Raw genomic sequence first — 23,713 nt, 5'->3', positions numbered from 1 at the left:
CCTTTGCTGGATAAAGTGGCCTCTGACAGCAACCTTGCTGCCCCCTTCTCCCATGCATCATCCATGGTGGGGGTGGGAGCGGGGTCTCATACGCTAAGCTCTCATCATCTTCATGTATCTTCAAGTCTAGGATGATGGCGCTTCTCTTGAACTGGTTTACTCCCAAGGCAGCGTGGGAGGAGGAAGAGAACGCCAGTAAGTTGGCGGAAAGCTGGCGATTAGCACAGTCAGGGATGTGGGAGGGAAAGAGTGGGGCAAATGACGAGCAAGTTTGAAGTCCACATTTTGATTGTGGCGGCCCCTTTCCCACTTCCCTGGGCATTAATTTTACCAGCTATTGAACAGCCAGCAACACACACTGAATTTATAGAGACTGTGTCTACATAATCACAGTAACCAGCTGCAGTGTGAAAACTTAGCCTATCTGACATTTTTCTACAGTGGCAAAAGGCCGGGGGGGGGGGGGAAGAGCAAGTATGAGATAAAGAGTTGGTTTATACTTGTTACAAAAGCAGATAGTTTGTTACCTAATTGAGAACTTATGTCTTGATTTAGGTGTCCGGATGTGGATTTCAGACATGTTGTCATTTATCAGCATCTTTCACGAAAGCAAAACACACATCCCATCATAAGGCAAACAGGTATCAGCCTTAACAGGAACCGTGTACCAGGACTCCACTAAGCACCGTGTTCATGATCTGCTGCTCCTTTCCTCCCTTCACTGGAGACGCCTCTTAACCGCTCTGGCTGATATTTGACCCACAAAATTGACCATTTGTTTAGGTGTCATGAGGATATTTCATTTTCTTGGTACTCCCCGGGGCAATGCCAGGCACAGAGCTCTGACTCACTCAAGGCTCAGGGAAGAAGAACCTTTTCATTATCCATCTGATTACATTAGAAACCTCTGATGTTGCAAACTCCCATTTCTGTGAGCCCTCTAGGAGAAGATGCCACTGCGTTTGACCTGTGGGGAGACCAAGGCTGTGGGAAATTCAGAGATCTGCTTAGAGGACCTGTGGGAAGAGACCTCTCAACTGTGGTCGTGCACTTTTGCATGGTACTCCCTCTCTACCTCTCTCCAGTTTTTGGTTCAGCCAGCCATACATAGGAGCATCTACTCTGTGTAAGGCACCATGCTAGGCACTGTGGGTAAATCAAGCAAGTAATAAACTAGACTGAGCTAAGTGCCTTAGGAGATGATGATGATGGTAAAGCACCCTTCAGAGAGGACCTACTCTGTGGCAGGCACTGTTTTAGGTACTCTGTGTGCACTTACTCAAATCTTTACAACAATGCAAGGTAGGAAATATCCCCATTTTACATATGAGGAAACTGAGGTTCAGAGAGGTCCTGTGACATGGCCAAACCCATTCAATGAATAAGCAGCATGAGTATTCAAAGCATTATTATCTGGCTCCAAAGCTTGCATCCTTCTCTCTGCATCAGATTGAGATTTAAAAAAAAAAAAAAGGGAGCAGAAGGTTCAGTGTTAGCCCTGAAGGAAATTACAGTAGAAGATACAATGTGATCAGGTTCCTGAGTGAGGCAGAGGTCAGGCAAGGGACGGCATGGCAGAGCTGTCTGGGTGAAAAGGTTCTGTAGAGGAACTCCATAGGTCAGGCTTTCTTGCCTCCCAGGCCAGCACTCAGTCTGCTGAAGATCTAAGAGCCAACTTGGTGACTAATCCTGCTTCCTTTATTTAGTAGCTGCTAATGCAACCTTGGGCAGGCTAGTAAAGTAACTAAGAATCTGAACACTGGCACCAAACAGACCAGGGTTTATGTCCCAGGCCTGTTAATTTATTAGTTGTGTGTCCTTGGACAAGTCACTTAACCAGTCTGAGCTGTGGTTTCCTCATTTGTGACATGAAGATCATAATAGTGCCTATCTCAGAGGACTGAGGTGGGGATTAAATGTGATACTGTGTGTAGTGCCTAGCACAGTGTAATAGTCTATCAGCCAGGAGTTTAGTGCTTACCACGTGCTAGAGTAGACATTGTGCCCCAAATGCCTTATGTACATTTTCTGGTTTAATTCTGATAATAATATTATAGATGCTGTTATTATTGACATTGTAGAGATGAACAAACCCAGTCTCAGAGTGGTTGCCCAAGGCGACAGCTGGCAGGTGGTACAGCTGGTATACAGAGTACCCAGTAAATGAAACTTAAAATGAAAAAAGAATTGGGAGGTGTGAGGCCTCTGCTTCATGAGGTACGCTAGGGTCTCTGGGGACCTGAAGGAGGATTTCTGTCCCTGCTGTGGTCCAGGAGGGAGAGGAGAAGCACCCTTTCTTCTGAGCAGGAGACACTGGCTGCAGTCGAGGCATCCTCTGCCTCCAAAGACAGCAGGTCAGAGGCTCCCAGGAGTGAGGGATTTCAGCTCCCTCGGGGCAAACTTGCTTTTCTCTCTGGTGATTATAGTTTGTCAGTCTTTGGTGAGCAACGATTTCCCCAGCCCAAATATTGTAGTTGCACCGAGTCTCCTGGTAAGCGAGTGAGAGAGTGAGAGAGAGAGAGAGCTCAGAGCAGCCCTTTGCAGTAAGCTGGTGAAGATTAATTGCCAAGTCACCAGGGGCTAAAATCACATCACATGGTCCTGGAGAGCCCAGGAGCCCTGAACTGGGAGGGGTGGTGGGGTTTAAGGGGGTCAAAGCACAGGGTGTGAAAAGCCTATTGAGTCTGGAACCAAGAATGTGTCCTTTCTTCCTTATGCCCTATGCCCTAGCAGCTTCTCCTGTTGGGACAAGGTAAAAGGATCACCAACACTAGCTCACAGGGCTGCAGAGGCGAAGGGGAGTGCCTGCCGTTTTCTTGAGAGATTCTGGTTGTGCCATTATCATCCATGGGCTTTGCCCATCACTTTGTTCAGAAATCTGTGGCGGCCCCCACATTTCTCAAGAAATGGTCTTTGGGTTGCAGTCTGGTTTAAAAGCGGGCACACAGCTGTGTTTGCACCGTGCTCTTCACAAGACAGATGTATTAATAGTTGTCCACATCAGGTGTCAATGGAGATTTTGCTGGAGCTAAATCTCGTCTGAGCTGCTTTGTGTTGCCACTGCCAGGATTTACTTCTTTTTTTTTCCCCCTGAGCAATGGGTTTGCTTTCTTTCTTTTTTAATGTGGGTGTGTGTCTATATAATTTCATTTATTTAGTTTTGGCTGTGCTGGGTCTTCATTGCTGCGGGGGCTTTTCTCTAGTTGCGGCAAGCGAGAGCTACTCTCTAGTTGCGGTGTGAAGGTTTCTCATTGTGGTGGCTTCTCTTGTCGCAGAGCACAGGCTCTAGGAGGCGTGGGTTCAGTAGTTGCGGTTCCTGGGCTCTAGAGAACAGGCTCAATAGCTGGAGCACACAGGCTTAGCTGTTCCATGGCATGTGGGATCTTCCCAGACCAGGGATCGAACTCGTGTTTCCTGCATTGGCAGGCGGATTCTTCAGCACTGAACCACCAGGAATCCCCAGGATTTACTTTCTAACCACACTTGTTGACATTGTCAAACATGACAAAACAAAAGTTATGGCAACAAGCTCTGTACAGCTGACTTTTCAAGGCATTGGTCCCTTTGGGCTCCACTGCTACAATCAGGACCCAGACTTCTGAAATGTCAGACTCAGAAGGACCCTACGGATCATCTGGCCCAGGGGCAGCAAAGTATAATCCCATGGACCAAATCTAGCCTTGTACCTATTTTTGTACATAAAGTTTTATGGAACACAGCCATGCCTGTTCACTTGGGTATGTCTCTGGGTGCTTTCACGGTACCATGACAGAGTTATGGAGCTGTAACAGAGACAGGCTGTCTTGCAAAACCTAAAATATCTGCTCTCTGACCCATTACAGAAAATATCTGTTGCATACTTTGTAAACACTGTTGCATACTTTGTAAACACTGTTGCATCAAATGTTTGTTTATTTAATCTCACTCTCTTATTTTACATGCAGGGATACAAAAGTCCAGAAAGGGAGAGGGATTTACCTAGGGCAGAACCAGGCTCCATAGCCTGATGGTTTGACTCCTCCCCCAGGGCTTTTTATGCCACTGAGGTCATCAATTCCTGCAGCTTGGCATGGACTCAGAGTTTGAATCCTAGCTTTGGTTGACAAGATGTGTGACCTTGGGCAAGCTACATAAACTCTTTCAGCCTTAGTTTTTTCATTTGAGACTTGGGAATAATGCTTTCTATTTCTTGAGATAATGCACAGCAACATAGGTGGTTGCAAGAAGTAAAGCAACTCTAGTCTGTAATGATTTAGCCTGGGACTTGGCTCATAAAAAACACTCATCCAAAAACAGCACTACTATTATATTGATGTCCTCTGTAATATCGAGCTTCCCAGTGGTGCTAGTAATAAAGAATTCTCCTGCCAGTGCAGGAGACGTAAGAAACACAGGTTCGATCCTTGGGTCAGGAAGATCTGCTGGAAGAGGGCACAGCAACTCACTCCAGTATTCTTGCCTGGAGAATCACATGGGCAGAAGAGCCTGGCAGGCTGCAGTCCATAGGGTCCTACAGAGTTGGACATGACTGAAGCCACTTAGCACACCCACAATTTTATATGTATTAATCTTATTCCTTGCCCTCTGTCCAAATTTCAAAAGAAAAAGTGATATCCCTTCCCAGTTCTTTATCTTTTTGGGTTCTAGACCTTATTGAGAATCTACTGAAAGCAGTGGACACGTTGCTTTACTCCACACTTTTTCTGAATCCCTAGTAGGGGCTCCTTCAGTGACAAATTCTTGGCAGGGCCCCTTGATCAATTGATCGCCACCCTGTTGCTTCTTATTTTTGTTTGCTCCTTCTAACTTTATCTTGGTGTAACCTCTACTACTCTTGAGCAACAGAACGAATTCAGTGTTTTACCATTGATTGTGGAGGAGAAATTGCATAGAATAAAGTAAATGGACGCTAGCCTTCTTTGTCCTCCTGGAGTTCACAGTGTAAGATGGATAATGGGAATGTGCATCTGAGGATGTAGAGAGAATTGTGCCTGACATTGAACAGTAATGTGAGTTAAATAAGGAAACACATAAATATTTGACATAGGTCTCGTGTTTCTCTGATTTCCTCTTCTTCCTCTTTTGGGTTCTTTGAACCAAACCATCAAACCTCTTTTGGGGGATTTTCACTTGTGGTGACCACCAAGTTCAGAAAGGTCTAAAAGAAGTGGTGGGAACCTTTTTCCTTGGGGGCATCTAAAAATTGTATCTGGACAAAGTGTTAGAGCCAAGCTTTGGAGTAGACAGACCGGGCCCTAGGGAGCAAGGCAAGGAAGTGATGTCATAGAGTGATCTCTGGCTTCTTTGGCAGAGGTGACTGGGCAGGACCCAGGGATCGGGGTGGACATGTTTGGGAAATGTGTGTGAGATCACGTCAGGCCCCGTGGACATGGTGGAGGAGGGAGGCCTGTGAGAAAGAGGCAGTTGGCTTTGCCCATCTCGATCGTGTCCTGAGGAACGCTGGGACAGGAAATGCCCAGCGTTTCTTTACTGTTTACTGGACGCCAGACCCACAGATTTGGAAGGTTGCCTTGGGAGTCATGAAAAGATGAAGGGAGAAGGAGGAGGAGCATTGGTTTTCTGCCTTTTGTGGGACTGCCCTGGTAAGTGCTCGGGGATAGGGTATGTGGAAGAATTTGTAGAAACTTCTAGATAGGGGGTTCCCTGGTGGCTCAGACAGTAGTAAAGAATCCACCTGCAATGCGGAAGACCTGGGTTTGACCCCTGGGTTGGGAAGATCCCCTGGAGGATGGCATGGCAACCCACTCCAGTATTCTTGCCTGGAGAATCCCCATGGACAGAGGAGCCTGTCAGGCTACAGTCCATAGGGTCGCGAAGAGCTGGACATGACTAAGCGACTGAGCACATAGCACAGAGCAGTTAGGGCATGGTATGAATTACAAGTTCTTGAAAAAGCTTCCAAATATCTCCCTAATTCTTTAGAGTACTATCCGTTTAGACATAAGCATTGCCCTCTTCCAATAGCCCTATGTTAATTAACTATGAGTACAGTTACGCATCAAGCCTGTGTCAGGCTAATTCACAGGCATCATCTTATTTAACCCTGCAAACAACACTTTTGTAGAAGACACTATTGGCTCTAATTCACAGGTGAGGAAACTGAGGATAAGAGTGATTTATTAATTTGCTCAAGATTATTCAGAGATGGGATTAGAACAGATATGGTTTGACTTAAAGGTGGCCCTTTTCACCTCTCAGATAACCTGAGTTTGACTGTAGGCTGACCTCACAGATAAAGTGACAGGAATTTCTGGATATCTCAGCAGGTCAGAGACCTTGGTCAGAGAGACAGAATTTGTTCTGATCTGTGTGCTGCCACACAATGTGGGTCCTCCTCTGGGTGAGATCTGAGGACTGCATCTTTCCTGCTAACCCCTCCCTGGGAACCTCAAGTGAGGGTAAGAGCTTGTATCAGGCTTGAGCCTTACTTCTTCCAAGAAGAAGCGTAGGGGACCTGATTTAAAAATTGCCTTTAAGGACTGCAAAAGTTATTAATCTTATGATGGAAATCAACTGTTGTCTATCTCAGAGAGAGAGACAGAGAGAGCAGATATAGCCTCCTAAGACAGCATGAGAGATATCATTTAGACCTAAGGAAGTAGCTTATTAAACATCGGATTAAATTCAAGTTGCTGCCATTTCCTAGCTTTGTCACTTCGGGACTTTGTTTAGTTAAGCTTCTGTTTATTTGTAAAATGTGGATTTTAATAACTCCTATGAGGATTAAATGAAACTTTGCCTGGTCATAGAAAGCTCTCAGCTAGTTATTGTTGATGTTCTGTATATCTTAAAAACATACAACAGGATTCTCAGTATCTGGAACATGTAGGTACAGATCTTCCTAGTTGATCTCTCGCTGATACTTTCAACCTCTTACTTGCCAGTTGATATAGCTGATTTCTTTTTTCTTCCCTTATAAATACCCCTAAACAAACAGTGGCTGGAAAAATAACATAAATATAAAGGACACTAACATTTGTTGAGAGTTTTCTGTGTGCTAGGCTGGAGTTATGTGCTTTATATGCACTATTTCATTTTAATACAAGTATTTTGGCCAGTAGGTGGAAATAATATACCTGGCCTTTGAAAGGCAACTTGTGAGACTGGCTCTACTACACCTAGAGAGCTCAGGACCTGCTGGAAATATTTCTTCACACAGAGACTCAAAATGAGGTTGGAGACCACCAGTATGGGTGTTGGTGCCTTAGGGGTGGGGTGGGGTATGTGGGTGGTGGGTTCTATGAGCTTGCTGTGCAGAGGGAAAGGGAAACAGCTTGGCCCAGCCGGCAGGGCAGCTCACATCAGAGGTGACCAATCATGCCCTAGAAAGGCAGGAAAGGAAGGGGAGACCTATGTGAAATTCCACTGGCTCCCAAAACTGCAGAGAACCAGAGTCATGAGAAGGGAAAGAAGAAGGGAGGGAAAAGGGCAGGGAACAGACTTCAGTAAATATATACTTTCAAGTGAATCCCAGGAGTGGAGTGGAAGGTAAAAAAGAAAAAAAAAAAAAAAAATTCAGGGACTTCCCTGGTGGTCCTGTGGCTAAAATTTTGCATTCCCATTGCAGGGGGCCCTGGTTCTATCCATGGTCAGGGAACTAGATCCCACATGCCTCATCTAAAGATACCATACACTGCAACAAAGATCAAAGGTCTCATGTGCTGCAAATAAGATCCAGCAGAGCCAAATAAATAAATAAACAAAAATAAATATTAACAAAACACTCATAAACCTTAAAAAAAAAAAAAATCAGTCTAGAGCTGTTTTCTCTCAAGTCAGTCTGGGGAACTTGTCCCTAAAACAACTGGACCAACTCCAGGTATAAAAGCTCAGATCTTTTGTTGTCACCTGAAAACTTTAGTAGGTTCCTTCTCTCAGTCTGGAGGATTGCCCACTTTACCTCTTCTTGGTGCTGCTCCATTGGGAACCTGGGAATTTAGAAAGAAATAAAGAGCCACTTAGCAGGTAAAAGTTTGCCTACCCAGATGCTCAAACTTTATTGAGCATAAGAGCCACCTAGAGTAGCCTTAAAATGCAGATCTTGGGACCTAGCAACATATATATATATATATGTAATTTTTTTTTTTTGAGTTGTGAGTTAAATTTTATTTAGGAAGACAGCATTTCAGACAGCTCTGAGAAATAGCTCCAAAGAGGTAGAAGGGAAGGTCAGTACATATATGATTTTGGTGAAGGGGGAGTACATACAATCAAGCACATATTTTTTTGCAAAAAGTTTCTGTTAGTCACAAGGAGCAGACATCAGCATGAAGAATTTTAGTTCTTTTCTAGATATGAGGAGGTACAAGAATTGTAGCCCAAGATACTTTGATCCAGTAGGTATGAAGTGAGGTCCAGGAATTTATATTTTTCACAAGTAACCCATTTTTCATGTGTCTTCTGCTGCAGAAGATCAGCAGACCACATTTTGAGAAATGTCATTTTAGTCCATCATTCCCATTTTACAGATCATCAAATGGAGGCCCAGAAAGTACAAATGACTTTGCTGAATGTCTCATAGGTGGGTTCTTGGAAGGTGTAGGTCTTAACCTTAGATTGTCTGCATACCAGTACTACTAGTTTTGCTTTGGCTAGACCCATTAAAAATGACTCCACTTGCTGTGGTTTGTTCCTTGCCAGGGGCCCATGGTTCTTCACATCTCAAGTCAGGGGTCAATTCCTCCGGGAAGATTGTCTTTCCCCTCCCCACCCCAGTTTAGGTGAGGTTCCTTTTTTCTCTGCTCTCAGAAAACCACATCTCTCTCCTTCATGGCATTCCACCTGGTTTGTGTTTTATACTCACACCTTCATGTGATTATTGGATCAATATCTGCCTCTCTCTCTAGATTTCAGACTCAATGAGAGCAGGCACATTGTTTCTTTTTGCTCATCTGAGGAGCCAGTACACTGTCTGATGGATTCTATGTGCTCAATAAATATTTATTAGGTGAGTAATGGAATGAATGAGTGGATGAAAAGGGCAGGTTGATTTCAGACTTAACTGAAACACAAAATAAGGGAAAATTTGTGAAACTTTTGTCCTTCAATGGACTTTCTCTAGACATTTTTTTTTGTTCTTGTTTTTGACCCACTTTTTTGATCCCAACATCTAATCCCATCCCTAAAACCAGAGCTTCTTATAGGCAAAATTGTGTAGAAGGAAGTTTGATTTGTTTGATTGTCTGTCTTTCTTTACTCTTTCTATTTTTCCAGTGAATTTTGTGTTGGAAATCCACTCTCCTCCTGCAATCTTCCCTTCCTTTCAACTCTAACCCTTGTCCAAGATCCCAGTGCTCTCTGACAGGTGTGAGGTGATATCTCACTGTGGTTTTGATTTGCATATTTCTCTGATGATTAGTGATCCTGAACATCTTTTCATGTGTCTGTTGGCCATTTGTATGTCTTCTTTGGAAGAATATCTATTTAGGTCCTCTGCCCATTTTTAAATTGGGTTGTTTATTTTCTTGATATTGAGTTGTGTTAGTTCTTTGTATATTTTGGATATTAATCTCTTACTGGATAGACTGTTTGCCAATATATTTTCCTATTCAGTAGGCTGCCTTTTTATTTTACTGATAGTCTTCTTTGCTGTGTAAAAAGCTTTTAGTTTGATATAGTCCCATGTGTTTATTTTTGCTTTTGTTTTCCATAAAAAAGACAACAAATAAGTGTTGGCAAGGATGTAGAGAAAAGGGAACCCTCTTGCGCTATTGGTAGAAATGTGAATTGGTGCAGCCACCATGGAAAACAGTATGGATCTTCATAAAAAATTAAAAATAGATTGCCATATAATCCAGCAATTGCACTTCTGGGTATTTACCCAAAGAAAACAAAAGTGCTAATTAGAAAAGATATATGCACTCCAATGTTCACTGCAGCATTATTTACAATAGCCAAGATACAGAAGCAACTTAAGTGCCCATAGATAGAATGGATAAAGATGTGATATATGTATACACACAAACACACACCCAGTGGAAAATTATTCATCTGATAAGAAAAGGAAATCTTGTCATTTGTAACAACATGGATGGATCTAGAGTATATTATGCTCAGTGAAATAAATCAGATAGAAAAAGACACTGCATGATCTCATTTATATGTGGAATCTAAAAAACAAACAAAACAAAAGGAAAACAGACTAATAGGTATAGAGAAGAAACAGAATGAAGAGAGATGACAGGGTAGACAAAATAGGAGAAAGGGATGAAGAGGTACAGATCTCCAGTGATAAAATAAACAAGTCACAGGGATGTAATATCCAACATAAGGAATATGGTCAGTACTGTAGTAATGGCTCTGTTTGGGGACAGATGGTTGCTAGCCTTATTGTGGTGATTATTTCATAATGTATGTAAATGACAAATCATTATGGAGCATACCTGAAACTAACATAATATTGTACAGCCACTGTATTTCAATAAAAATAAAATTCCCAGTGCTCTCAGATTGCTTCCAGACACCCCTAATCCTGACCTTTCTAACCTGCTTCTGATCAAAGTCTACCTATCCAATGTCCTATTTCCTGAATGCCCTGTGCATAGCAGGACAACTCTTTAAAGTGACAGCTTCCTGTCAACAGTGGATAATCACCTAATCTGTTGTTCCTTATCCTCCCTTTTAATCTGATCATCATTCTCTTAACCTAAGAGCTGGTCAAACCTTTGATATTAGGAATAATCCTCTATGGAGCCCAAAAAGCAGTGATAGGAGGTTTCTAATGATTAGCAAGTGTTTATCGAGCCCTGTGTTAGGGTCTGAGGGACATATGAAGATGAACAAAGAGCATTTCTTCCTCCCAAGGATCTTCATGGGAAGGCAAGCATTCAATAATGGTGCAGGAGACTTTAGTTGCTTGTCGAATAAATGATGGTAACAACATTATGAGTTTAAATTAGATGATGTCTATAACATACTTTGTATTAGGCTGGACACATAGTAGGCCCAGCCAGTAATGCTAATTCTTCTCTCTTAGGGAGGGAGAGATTTCTCAGGGCTGGAGTCAGCTAACTGGTCTCCACTGAGGAGGGCACTCTTTTAGGAGCTCTGGGAGCATGTTCAACTTCTGAAGAAACTCTCTCAACTACATAAATGTGCCCATTTTTTATTCAGAACTGATTTCTATTAAGCAATAATTACAGAAAAAGAATATATATATACATATACAGTTGAATAACTGAATGACTTTGCTGTATACATGAAACTAACACAATGCAGTAAGTCTACTTCAGTTAAAAAAAAATTACAAACAAACAAACAAAAAACTGAATTTCCCTGGTGATCCAGTGGTTAAGAATCTGCCAATGCAGGGGACACTGGGTAGATGTCCACAGGCCTGGGAGCAACGAAGCCCGTGTGCCACAACTGCTGACGCCCACTTACCCTAGAGCTCATTCTCTGCAACAAGAGAAGCCACTGCAGTGAGAAGCCCATGAACCACAAGGAAGAGTAGCCCCTGCTTGCGGCAACTAGAGAAAGTAGCGGTTGACTCTAGAACAACGCGGGTGGGGAGAGGGGCTGAGAAGGAGCTTAGGGGTCAAGACAGAAGGGTTTGCAGTCAGCCTTGGTCTTCTGTATCCACAGATCAATTGGGGATTGTGTAGTTATGTTACATAGTACATATTCACTGAAAACAAATCTGTGTAAGAGTATCCATAGAGTTCAAAGCTGTGTTGTTCAAGAGTCTCTTCACATTCAGGCAGATCTCCTAGGACCCAGCTGATCTGTACCTTTTCACTTGCTGTATGTACACAGAAGGGGAGAGAATCATAACTGGAAGAGACTGCAGAGGTTGTGTGACCCTTCTCTCATTTACAGATAGTGGAATTGAGGCCAGACAAGTGACATGACCATGGTCATTCAGAGCCAGAACTGGGACTGAGGCTTCAAATATCCAGCCCCAAACTCTTAAAATTCAACATATCTAATATAACTGTATATTATTTGCATTATTTAACCACTAAATGAAAACAGCTTTTAAAAAATTATCAAACTATGTGCTTATGGTAAACCTCTGGAAAAGATAGAAAACAAAAGAGAAATCAACTTCTTATTCCACTATCCAGAGAAAGCATCTCTGTAAACATTTTGGCAAATGTTTTAAGACCACACATAAACACACACATCCTGCTTGGGCCCTTAGCCTCCATTCCACATCCCTTTGTGCCCACTACTGTCTGCTGGGCTTAGGCTGACCTTCCCTTCCAGCTCTAGAAGTGGACACTCTGACCCAATCGGAGCCAATGAGAGCCCAGGGACTCCTTGTTCATGGGATTTGAGAATTAGACTACAAAGCATTTAGAGTAAGTTCTGGAAGTATTCCAGCCATCATGCAACGACAGTGAGGGCACCTGTCTGGCTCTGGAGCTGAATGGAGCTGAATGATAGTGTCTCTCCTTCCCCTAGGACTTAGTAGAATAATCCCTGTGCATTATAGTAACTAGCTGGCTATTAACCAGTGACTTTGATTCTCAGTAGAAGCACTTTGAGCAAGTCACTTTATCTCTCTGGGCTCAGTTTCCTCGTCTTTAAAGTGGGATAAATACTTTGGAGATTATAGTGAGAACAAGTTACTATTGCTGCTCTCAGTACAAATAATAATAATGACATTTACAACTGCCTCTGTTAATTGTTTGCTGTGATCAGGACTTAAGCCAAGCAGTTTAATATAATGTTTCATTTACTCTTCACACCCGCAGAGAGTAGAAGGGGGATCTGCCTATGCTTGCCTGTGTAATGGTGAAGGAATGAAGTACAGAACCAGATTCCAGCTGCCCTGGTTCCTGTCACAGTCATTTTGCTAACTGATCCCTTCTGTCTCTCTGAATGTCTGGTAGGAGGATCTTGGTGCATTTCAGAACCTCTTGGCTGGAGGCCACCTTTGCCCTCTACAGGGGACAGGACCTTGGTTCCAAACTAGAGAGAGGGAAGTGCTGGCTGGGCTGTCGCCGGGAGGCTGGGACACTGGCCAGAGCCTTCTCTGTCTGCAGTGCCCCTCTTTCTGGCTGGGCCCCAGGGTTCCCTAAGTAACCACAGGGACACAGCATAGATTTATGGCCCCGCTGCTCCTGAGCAAGTACCTGACATGTTCTGTCTGAGAGCGATGGTGTCTGGCTCCAGATGACTCATCAGGAGGAGAACAGACACATGCAGGCAGCACAGAAGGAAGGAAAATCCACTTCTCACCTCCCCAAAGCTAGGAGACCAAGAGGAATCACTCTATCACACAGGCTGTTCAAAGGGCAGATGTTCAAGACTCCCACTTTATAGATGAGGACATCTGCTCCTTCATGGAGTACATGAGCATTGGTTGAGCTTTGTGCCAGGCTGGGTTAGATCATGTGGGGAACACAAACATGGAAAAAACATAGACTCTGCCATCAACAATGCTGAACTAAGCAAAGGGAGAAGACATGAAACAGGGAACCATCACCAGGGCGGGATGTCAAAGTGTGGCAGGGCTCCAGAGAGTCAGCATGTCAATCATTTGTATTTAAGTAGGTTCAACTTCACTTCACCTCACTTCACTTCATTCTTTTAGCATCCAGTAGGTGCTGAGGACAGCCAAGATGAACACGAAACCCCTCAAGAAACTTTTAGAAAAGTGTTGGGATGAAACAGAGAAGTCAGGACATTTCTCTCTCATCCTCTTTCTCAGGAGTTCTTCCATAGCTCCTGCTGCACCAGACAGGTTCAACAATGTCTATCTCAGTCTCTACCTGTTACCTCCACCTCCATCTATACATACGTATTTCTCAGTGGCTTGCTATATACCAGCATGAACTTTCTATAAAGTATTACGCCAAAGAGATTTAACTCACAATAGCAAATAAATATGTAACACCCAGGAATAACTTTAACAAGAAATGTACAGGACCTAAATGGAAAAAATGACACAATTTTAGTACGGAGAATGAAAGAGGTCTTGAACAAACAGAAAGATTTATTATCCTTCTGGAAGTCTTGTAAAGATGTCAATGTCCCACAGTTTAATCTATTAATTTAAGGCAATTCCATCCAAAATATCAATGGGATTTGGAAGGAACTTAACAAAATGATTCCAAAGTACTTCTGGAAGAATAAATGCTTAAGAATAGCCTTTTTTTTTTTTTTCAAAAAAGGAAGGCTACATGGAGGGAATTGCCCTGCTGCTGCTGATGCTGCTAAGTCGCTTCAGTCGTGTCCGACTCTGTGTGACCCCATAGACGGCAGCCCACCAGGCTCCCCCATCCCTGGGATTCTCCAGGCAAGAACACTGGAGTGGGTTGCCATTTCCTTCTCCAATGCATGAAAGTGAAAAGTGAAAGTGAAGTCGCTCAGTCATGTCCAACTCCCAGTGACCCCATGGACTGCAGCCTACCAGGCTCCTCTGTCCATGGGATTTTCCAGGCAAGAGTACTGGGGGGGTTGCCATTGCCTTCTCCAGGGAATTGCCCTACTAGATTCAAATGCTGGATAATGAGACTGGCAGAGGGTAGGCTCGCAGATCACTGGAAGAGCATAGATCATCTGAAACAAGATCAACTATGCATGAAAATTAATATGTGATAAAGGTGACATTAATATGTGATAAAATTGACAAAAATGGTGTCAGTTTTGGATATCTGGAAAAAAATAAAGTTAGAGCCTTACTTCTCACCTTACAATATAATATATATATATTTATAAATATAAATTCCACACAAATAGAGATTGAATGCAAGCATCTAAATCATGAAAATACTAAAAGAAAGCATAGGTGCATAGTTTCAGCTTCTTAGGGTTAGGGAAATTCTTTTTAGCAATGGCATTAATATCAGAAACCATAAAAGAAAGAATATGACTATAAATAAAAATGTAAAACTTATGTGGCAAAACCTCTCACATTATCAAGTTAAATCACAAAAGATATATTTAGAACATACATTCAACTTGTTTAAGTAATAGGTAATTAACATTAGATATTTAAAAAATTCTTTTGATCAATCACAAAAAGGTGAGTAACATTCATTATAAAAATGTGAAAATGATATGAATGTATAAATCATAAATAAAATACATGAGTGATCAATAATCATATAAAATTTGTATATTAATAAAGGACATGTAAATTGTATACAGTGGAAGTGAGAAATAGATTTAAGGGACTAGATCTTATAGACAGAGTGCCTGATGAACTATGGATGGATGTTCATGACACTGTACAGGAGACAGGGAGCAAGACCATCCCCAAGAAAAACAAATGCAAAAAGGCAAAATGGCTGTGTGAGGAGGCCTTACAAATAGCTGTGAAAAGAAGAGAAGGGAAAAGCAAAGGAGAAAAGGAAAGATATAAGCATCTGAATGCAGAGTCCCAAAGAATAGCAAGGAGAGATAAGAAAGCCTTCTGCAGCGATCAATGCAAAGAAATAGAGGAAAACAATAGAATGGGAAAGACTAGAGATCTCTTCAAGAAAATTAGAGATCCCAAGGGAACATTTCATGCAAAGATGGGCTCGATAAAGGACAGAAATGGTATGGACCTAACAGAAGCAGAAGATATTAAGAAGAGGTGGCAAGAATACACAGAAGAACTATACAAAATAGATCTTCACAACCCAGATAATCACAGTGGTGTGATCACTCACCTAGAGCCAGATATCCTGGAATGTGAAGTCAAGTGGGCTTTAGGAAGCATCACTACGAACTAAGCTAGGGGAGGTGATGGAATTTCAGATGAGCTAATTTCAAGTCCTAAAAGATGATGCTGTGAAAGTGCTGCACTCAGTATGCCAGCAAACCTGGAAAACTCAGCAGTGGCCACAGGACTGGAAAAGGTCAGTTTTCATTCCAATCCCAAAGAAAGGCAATGCCAAAGAATGCTCAAACTACCGTACAACTGTACTCATCTCACACTTTAGTAAAGTAATGCTCAAAATTCTCCAAGCCAGGCTTCAGCAGTATGTGAACCATGAACTTCCAGATATTCAAGCTGGTTTTAGAAAAGGCAGAAGAACCAGAGATCACATTGCCAACATCCACTGGATCATTGAAAAAGCAAGATATTTCCAGAAAAACATCTGTTTCTGCTTTATTGACTATGCCAAAGCCTTTGACTGTGTGGATCACAATAAACTGTGGAAAATTCTGAAAGAGATGGGAATACCAGACCACTTGACCTGCCTCTTGAGAAACCTATATGCAGGTTAGGAAGCAAAAATTAGAACTGGACATGGAACAATAGGCTGGTTCCAAATAGGAAAAGGAGCACGTCAAGGCAGTGTATTGTCACCCTGCTTATTTAACTTATATGCAGAGGACATCATGAGAAACGCTGGGCTGGAAGAAGCATAGGCTGGAATCAAGATTGCCAGGAGAAATATCAATAACCTCAGATATGCAGATGACACCACCCTTATGGCAGAAAGTGAAGAAGAACTAAAAAGCCTCTTGATGAAATTGAAAGAGAAGAGTGAAAAAGTTGGCTTAAAGCTCAACATTCAGAAAAACTAAGATCATGGCATCCCATCACTTCATGGGAAATAGATGGGGAAACAGTGGAAACAGTGGCTGACTTTATTTTTCTGGGCTCCAAAATCACTGCAGATGGTGATTGCAGCCATGAAATTAAAAGATGCTTACTCTTTGGAAGGAAAGTTATGACCAACCTAGACAGTATATTAAAAAGCAGAGATGTTACTTTGTCAACAAAGGTCCGTCTAGTCAAGGCTGTGGTTTTTTCAGTAGTCATATATAGATGTGAGAATTGGACTATAAAGAAAGCTGAGCATTGACGAACTGATGCTTTTGAACTGTGGTGTTGGAGAAGACTCTTGAGAGTCCCTTGGACTGCAAGGAAATCCAACCAGTCCATCCTAAAGGAGATCAGTCCTGGGTGTTCATTGGAAGGACTGTTGTTGAAGCTGAACTCCAATACTTTGGCCACCTGATGTGAAGAACTGACTCATTTGAAAAGATCCTGATGCTGGGAAAGGTTGAGGACAGGAGGAGAAGGGGTCAACAGAGGATGAGATGGTTGGATGGCATCACCGACTCAATGGACATGAGTTTGGGTAAACTCCGGGAGTTGGTGATAGACAGGGAGGCCTGGCGTGCTGCAGTTCATAGGATCTCAAAGAGTCGGACACAACTGAGCAACTGAACTGAACTGAACTGAAATTGTATAACCATGATATCTGGATTTTATCTACTGGACAGACAGTAAAGAATAAAACTGAGTCTAGAAAGTCTGTAAAGGGTGAGGAAAATTGTTTCATACAGTGATGGTGGGCATGTAACCTGGCACATTGCTAAGGGGCATTTGACAATATATATCAAAGGACTTGAAAATATGAAAGTCCTTTAACACAGCAATCCCACTTGTTGAAATTTATCTTACTAAAACAAGCAAACAAATGTGTAAAGATCTGTCATCATGGTTTTTTATATAAAAGCAAAGACACACACACGCATACTCGCAACCTGATTGGAAGCAGCTTAAATGTCTGCCAAGGGGGAACTGGTTAAGACATTACTATAAGCCCACACAGAGAATGCCATGAGGCCTTTTAATGACAATAATGTAGAATCATGTTGTGTATATTTAATGACATTTTGCTCATAAAATATTGAAAGTGAAAAAAACTGGGATGCCACACTGTATAAATGGCTCAAATCTACTTTTATATAAATGTTTAGATGCTTTAAAAAGAGGTAATAAGCAGATAGACAAATATTAGTTGAGATTGTATCTGAATAGGTAGAAAGATTATAGGTGATTTCATAATTTTCCATATTTTCTGAAGGTATTCTTTTTTTTTTTTTCGCAAACAGCAGGCCTGTAATCAACTGTCTCCCTCCCCCTGCAAAAATTTTTTGAAAGGATGAAGTCAATTGGAGTCAAATCTACTGAATAATATAGGAATCAGGATGGAAGGCTTTTTTACTTAGATCCACTAAAGCTGGACTTACCCATTTCCTCACAAACAGTTTGGCTTATTTTGTTCCTTCTGCTTGAAGTATTCATTTCAAGTTTCCTTCCACTTAATCCCAGTCCTCTCCACTGATTAGAGTCCCACCAGCCTTGGAGGGTTAGCTAAATCCCTGTGGACCTCCCTGGCCCTTGTAGCTGGATCCGCTTGCTCCTTCCTCAAATTCTCCCACAGCAGCTCTGGCGCCATCCGACACAGCTTCGGCACTGTCCACAGCTGCCCCTGGGTGTCACAGTTTCTTTGGAACCTGTCCAAAGAACAATTCCCCTGTCTTCGCAGGAGATTCAAGATGGAGTTCTGCAGAATGGGATGAGGGTGGGGAAGCCCCAACTGAGAGAACAAAGACATCAAGTTGAAAGGTAGGTCAATGCTCACATCCAGGAAGGTCTAAATGCAGGAATCAGGCAGTGACCAAATCTGGCTGGGTGGACTTAAACTGGAACCAGAGATGTGAGACCTACCAGGACCATGTACTTGTAAGGACCCTCTAGAAAACTAGTTCCAAGTGGATTAAGTGAAAACAGCAATTTACTGTGTTAGTTGAGTATCATAAGCAATTTAGAACCTGGCATGTATCTGTGCTTCAGGAGCAATTGGACTCAGGGTTCAAGACCCTTTGAATAACTCCTCACATACCTTATTTCATCTTTGTTTCTTTCCACAGGATGAAACCCTCTTCCTGTGATTAACAAGATGAGAAACAAGGCCACAAAAAGTCCCAGTTTTTATACCTTAGCATGTGGGCAGCCACAAAAAGCCTGGGTCCTTTACATCAGTCTTGTCCCAAAACTTCCATGGAAGGGTTCAGGTAAATCTGAGGGTCGGGGTTTATATCTGAACCAATCAGCTGTCACTAGGCAATGGCTTCTGTCATTGGATAGGCTTTGGTAGGTGACCAGCCCTGAATCATCAACACTGGCCAGGGAAAGGGCATCACATTTTTATGGGATGGCACCCATGGAGACCATATGGATAAGAGAGGGACAGTTTTTAGTAAGGAGCCTTGTAGGTATTTACTTCAGAGCACATAAGGATCCAGAATGGAATGAAGGAAAGAAGAGCCTGACAGTTTGCCTAGAAAACCATTTAACATTTGAATATTATTTTTATGATCCATCCAGCACATAATGTTTGATTTGATTGGACACCTGTCTTATTTTTTCCTTCTAAATTATAAATGCTTTGAGGTTCTGGACTTTTTTGTTGTCATTGTTGTTGCCCATCTCTCAGTGAGAGATTCTCTCCCAAGTCTCTAGCTTAGCTTCTATTCACTGATACTAACATCAGATAGTGAGAAAACTCCCAAGCAAAAGGAGCAGTCAATACTGCCAGGATAATGTCATAGAATGTTTTAAAGATTAAATGAGGTAACATATAAAATCCTTAGATAGTGACTGGCATCTTGCAAATGGTCAATAATTAGTAATAAAAATTATAATAAAATATTTAAAAATCACCTTGTTGGAATATATAAACATATGTTTAACGTGCTAACAGCCTCTAATGTCTATATTCTTGATTTAACCCCTAGGTTACAAATGTAAGTCAGAGGCATAATTTGCTGAGTATAATTGATAATTAGATGCTTATCAGATGGTGGGAATGTAAACTGATACAGCCATTATGGAGAACAGTATGGATATTCCTTTAAAAGCTAGGAATAAATCTACCATCAGATCAGATCAGATCAGTCGCTCAGTTGTGTTCGACTCTTTGCGACCCCATGAATCGCAGCACACCAGGCCTCCCTGTCCATCACTAACTCCCAGAGTTCACTCAGACTCACGTCCATCGAGTCAGTGATGCCATCCAGCCATTTCATCCTCTGTCGTCCCCTTCTCCTCCTGCCCCCAATCCCTCCCAGCATCAGAGTCTTTTCCAATGAAATCTACCATATGACCCAGTAATTCTACTATTGGGCACATACCCTGAGAAAGCCACAATTCTAATAGACACACATACCCCAAAGTTCATTGCAGCTTTATTTACAATAGCCAGGACATGGAAGCAACCTAGATGTCCATCTATAGGTAAATGGATACAGAAGACGTAGTACATATATACAATGGAATATTAGTCAGGCATAGAAAGACTGAATTTGAGTCAGTTCTAGTGAGGTGGATGAACTTAGAGCCTGTTATACAGAGTGAAGTAAATCAGAAAGAGAAAAACAAATATTGTATATTAACTCATATATATCGAATCTAGAAAAATGGTATTGATGAACCTATTTGCAGGGAAGGGATGAAGATGCAGAAGTAGAGAATGGACTTGTAGACACAGTTGGGAAAGGAGAGAGTGGAATGAATGGAGAAAGTAGCATCAATATATATATACACCATCAGGTGAAAACTAGATAGCTGGTGAGAAGCTGCTATATAACACAGGGAAGCCAGCCTGGTGCTCTGTGATGACTTAGAAGGTGCAATGTGGGAGGGTAGGGGGCCCAAGAGGGAGAGTATATATGTATAATTATGGCTGATTTGCACTGTTGTATGGCAGAAACCAACACAACATTGTAAAGCAATTTTCCTCCAATTAAAAAAAATTTTTTTTTAAATACATAAAAAATCTGTTAAGCATATGGCTCCCCCACCAAAAAAGATACTTATCGTAGCTTCAATTGTCACACACACACACACACACTCTTTCTGGGGATCAGGTTCTGTGATCTAGTGACTTTTAAAATCTAAGGGCATAATTCTCTGTTATTATGCTTTATGACTATATCAGGAGTCTCTCTCTCTCTTTCTCTCTCTCTCTTTTCCCTTGTTTTCTGTGTTGGCAGGAAACCACTGAACGTGTTGGGTTGTGGTGGTGACAGGGTCAACAGGGACAATTCTTCAGTAGTTCTTACGGGTGATGCAGAAGCAGCCCAATACATTCGACAGAATCACAGACCAGCATAATTTGTTTCTTTCTTTAGAAATGTTTAAAAACATTATAGTTGATTTACAATACTATATTAGTTTCAGTATTTTAATAAATTATAATCCTTTTAAAATTATTATGAAATCATGACTACATTCTCTGTGCTGTATAATATACCCTTGTTGCTTATTTATTTTATACATAGCAGTTTATGTCTCTTAATCCCATACCACTATCTGGCTCCTTCCCCTCCTTCTCCCCACTGGAACTACTGACTTGTTCTCTGTATCTGTGAGTCTGTTTCTATTTTGTTATATTCGTTCATTTATTTTATATTTTAGATTTTACATATAAGTGATAACATATATCAAATATAGTATTTGTCTTATCTTACTAAGCATAATATACTTTAGGTCTGTCCACATTTTTGCAAATGCAGAATTTCACTATTTTTTATGTCTAGTAATATTTCATTGCATATATACGTATATATATATATGCAGTATATATATATGGTATATAAGATGTTGTATATATCCATTCATATGTTGATGGACACTTAGGTTGCTTTCATATCTTGGTTATTGTAAATAATCCTGCATATATCAATAAACATTGAGATGCATATATCTTTTCAAATTACTGTTTTCATTTTCTTTGGATATATACTCAGAAGTGAAATTGCTGAATCATACAGTAGCTCTATTTTTAGTTCTTTGAGGAAATGCTGTACTACATACATTAGTGGCTGCACTAATTTACAATTTACATTCCCACCAATAGTGTATGAGAATTCCTCTTCTTCCACATTCTTGCCAATATTTGTTATTTGTAGACTTTTTGATAATACACATTTTGACTGGTATGAGGTGCTATCTCATTCTGGTTTTCATTTGCATTTCTCTGATGATTAATGATGTTGAGCATTTTTTCATGTGTCTGTTGGCCATTTGTATATCTTCTTTGAAAAAAATGTCTATTCAAGTCTTCTGCCCATTTAAAAAATTAGCTGGTTTGATTTTTTGATATTGAGTTATTTATAGGTTTTGAATATCAGCCCTTTATTGGTCATATAATTTGCAAATATTTTCTCCCATTCAATAGGTTGTCTTTTCATTTTGTTGATGGTTTCCTTTGTTGTACAAAAGCTTTTAAGTTTAATTAGATCTTATTTGTTTATTATTGCTTTTGTTTCTTTTGCCTTAGGCTTCTGCTGCTGCTGCTAAGTCGTTTCAGTCCTGTCCGACTCTGTGTGACCCCATAGACAGCAGCCCACCAGGCTCCCCGGTCCCTGGGATTCTCCAGGCAAGAACACTGGAGTGGGTTGCTATTTTCTTCTCCAAAGCATGAAAGTGAAAAGTGAAAGTAAAGTCACTCAGTCGTGTCCGAGTCTTAGCGACCCCATGGACTGCAGCCTACCAGGCTCCTCCGTCCATGGGGTTTTCCAGGCAAGAGTACTGGAGTGGGGTGCCATTGCCTTTTGCGTTTGCCTTCAGTTCAGTTCAGTTTAGTCGCTCAGTCGTGTCGGACTCTTTGTGACCCCATGAATCGCAGCACGCCAGGCCTCCCTGTCCATCACCAACTCCCGGAGTTCACTCAGACTCACGTCCATCGAGTCAGTGATGCCATCCAGCCATCTCATCCTCTGTCGTCCCCTTCTCCTCCTGCCCCCAATCCCTCCCAGCATCACAGTCTTTTCCAATGACTCAACTCTTCGCATGAGGTGGCCAAAGTACTGGAGTTTCAGCTTTAGCATCAGTCCTTCCGAAGAACACCCAGGACTGATCTCCTTTAGAATGGACTGGTTGGATCTCCTTGCAGTCCAAGGGACTCTCAAGAGTCTTCTCCAACACCACAGTTCAAAAGCATCAATTCTTCAGAGCTCAGCTTTCTTCACAGTCCAACTCTCACATCCATACATGACCACTGGAAAAACCATAGCCTTGACTAGACGGACCTTTGTTGGCAAAGTAATGTCTCTGCTTTTGAATATGCTATCTAGGTTGGTCATAACTTTCCTTCCAAGGAGTAAGCATCTTTTAATTTCATGGCTGCAGTCACCATCTGCAGTGATTTTGGAGCCCCCCAAAATAAAGTCTGACACTGTTTCCACTGTTTCCTCATCTATTTCCCATGAAGTGATGGGACCGGATGCCATGATCTTCGTTTTCTGAATGTTGAGCTTTAAGCCAACTTTTTCACTCTCCTCTTTCACTTTCATCAAGAGGCTTTTTAGTTCCTCTTCACTTTCTGCCATAAGGGTGGTGTCATCTGCATATCTGAGGTTATTGATATTTCTCCTGGCAATCTTGATTCCAGCTTGTGCTTCTTCCATCCCAGCGTTTCTCATGATGTCCTCTGCATATAAGTTAAATAAGCAGGGTGACAATATACAGCCTTGATGTTTGCCTTAGGAGACTAATTAAAAAAATATTGCTATGATTTATGTCAAAAAGTGTTCTGCCTGTGTTCTCTTCTAGGAGTTTTATGGTTTCAGGACTTACATTTAGGACTTACATTTACATACTGAGAGTTTGTTTTTATTTTTTTGGTATATGGTGTGAGAAAATGTTCTGATTTTCTTCTTTTACATGTAGCTCTCCCATTTTCCCAGAACCACTTATTGAAGAGACTGTCTTTTCTCCACTGTATATTATTGCTTCCCTTGTTATTGGTTATTTCTGAGTTCTCTATTTTGTTCTATTGATCTATATGTCTGTTTTTGTGTCAGTATCATAATATTTTGATTGCTGTAACTTTGTAGTATAGTTTGAAGTCAGGTAGCATAATATCTCCAACTTTGTTCTTTTTTTCTCAAGATTTCTTTGGCAATTCAAAGTCTTTCATGGCTCTATATAAATATTAGTATTATT

At 41.5% G+C, this 23,713-nt stretch overlaps 1 long non-coding RNA gene across 1 annotated transcript; it reads left to right on the top strand.

Moving 5' to 3' along the window:
• The first annotated feature begins 5,315 nt into the window (after positions 1 to 5,315).
• Positions 5,316 to 22,948, top strand: LOC147369800 (uncharacterized). The gene is made up of 4 exons (XR_015167902.1): positions 5,316 to 5,603; positions 18,249 to 18,328; positions 18,634 to 18,777; positions 22,047 to 22,948. It is a non-coding gene; the product is annotated as an uncharacterized LOC147369800 (long non-coding RNA).
• The last annotated feature ends 765 nt before the right edge of the window (positions 22,949 to 23,713 follow it).

Source organism: Bos grunniens, chromosome 7 (genome assembly GCF_055505025.1).
Source record: "Bos grunniens cultivar Pamir isolate PY7600 chromosome 7, Bosgru_T2T1.0, whole genome shotgun sequence".
Lineage (NCBI taxonomy): Eukaryota > Metazoa > Chordata > Mammalia > Artiodactyla > Bovidae > Bos > Bos grunniens.
This window is presented reverse-complemented; position numbering and strand designations above follow the sequence as displayed.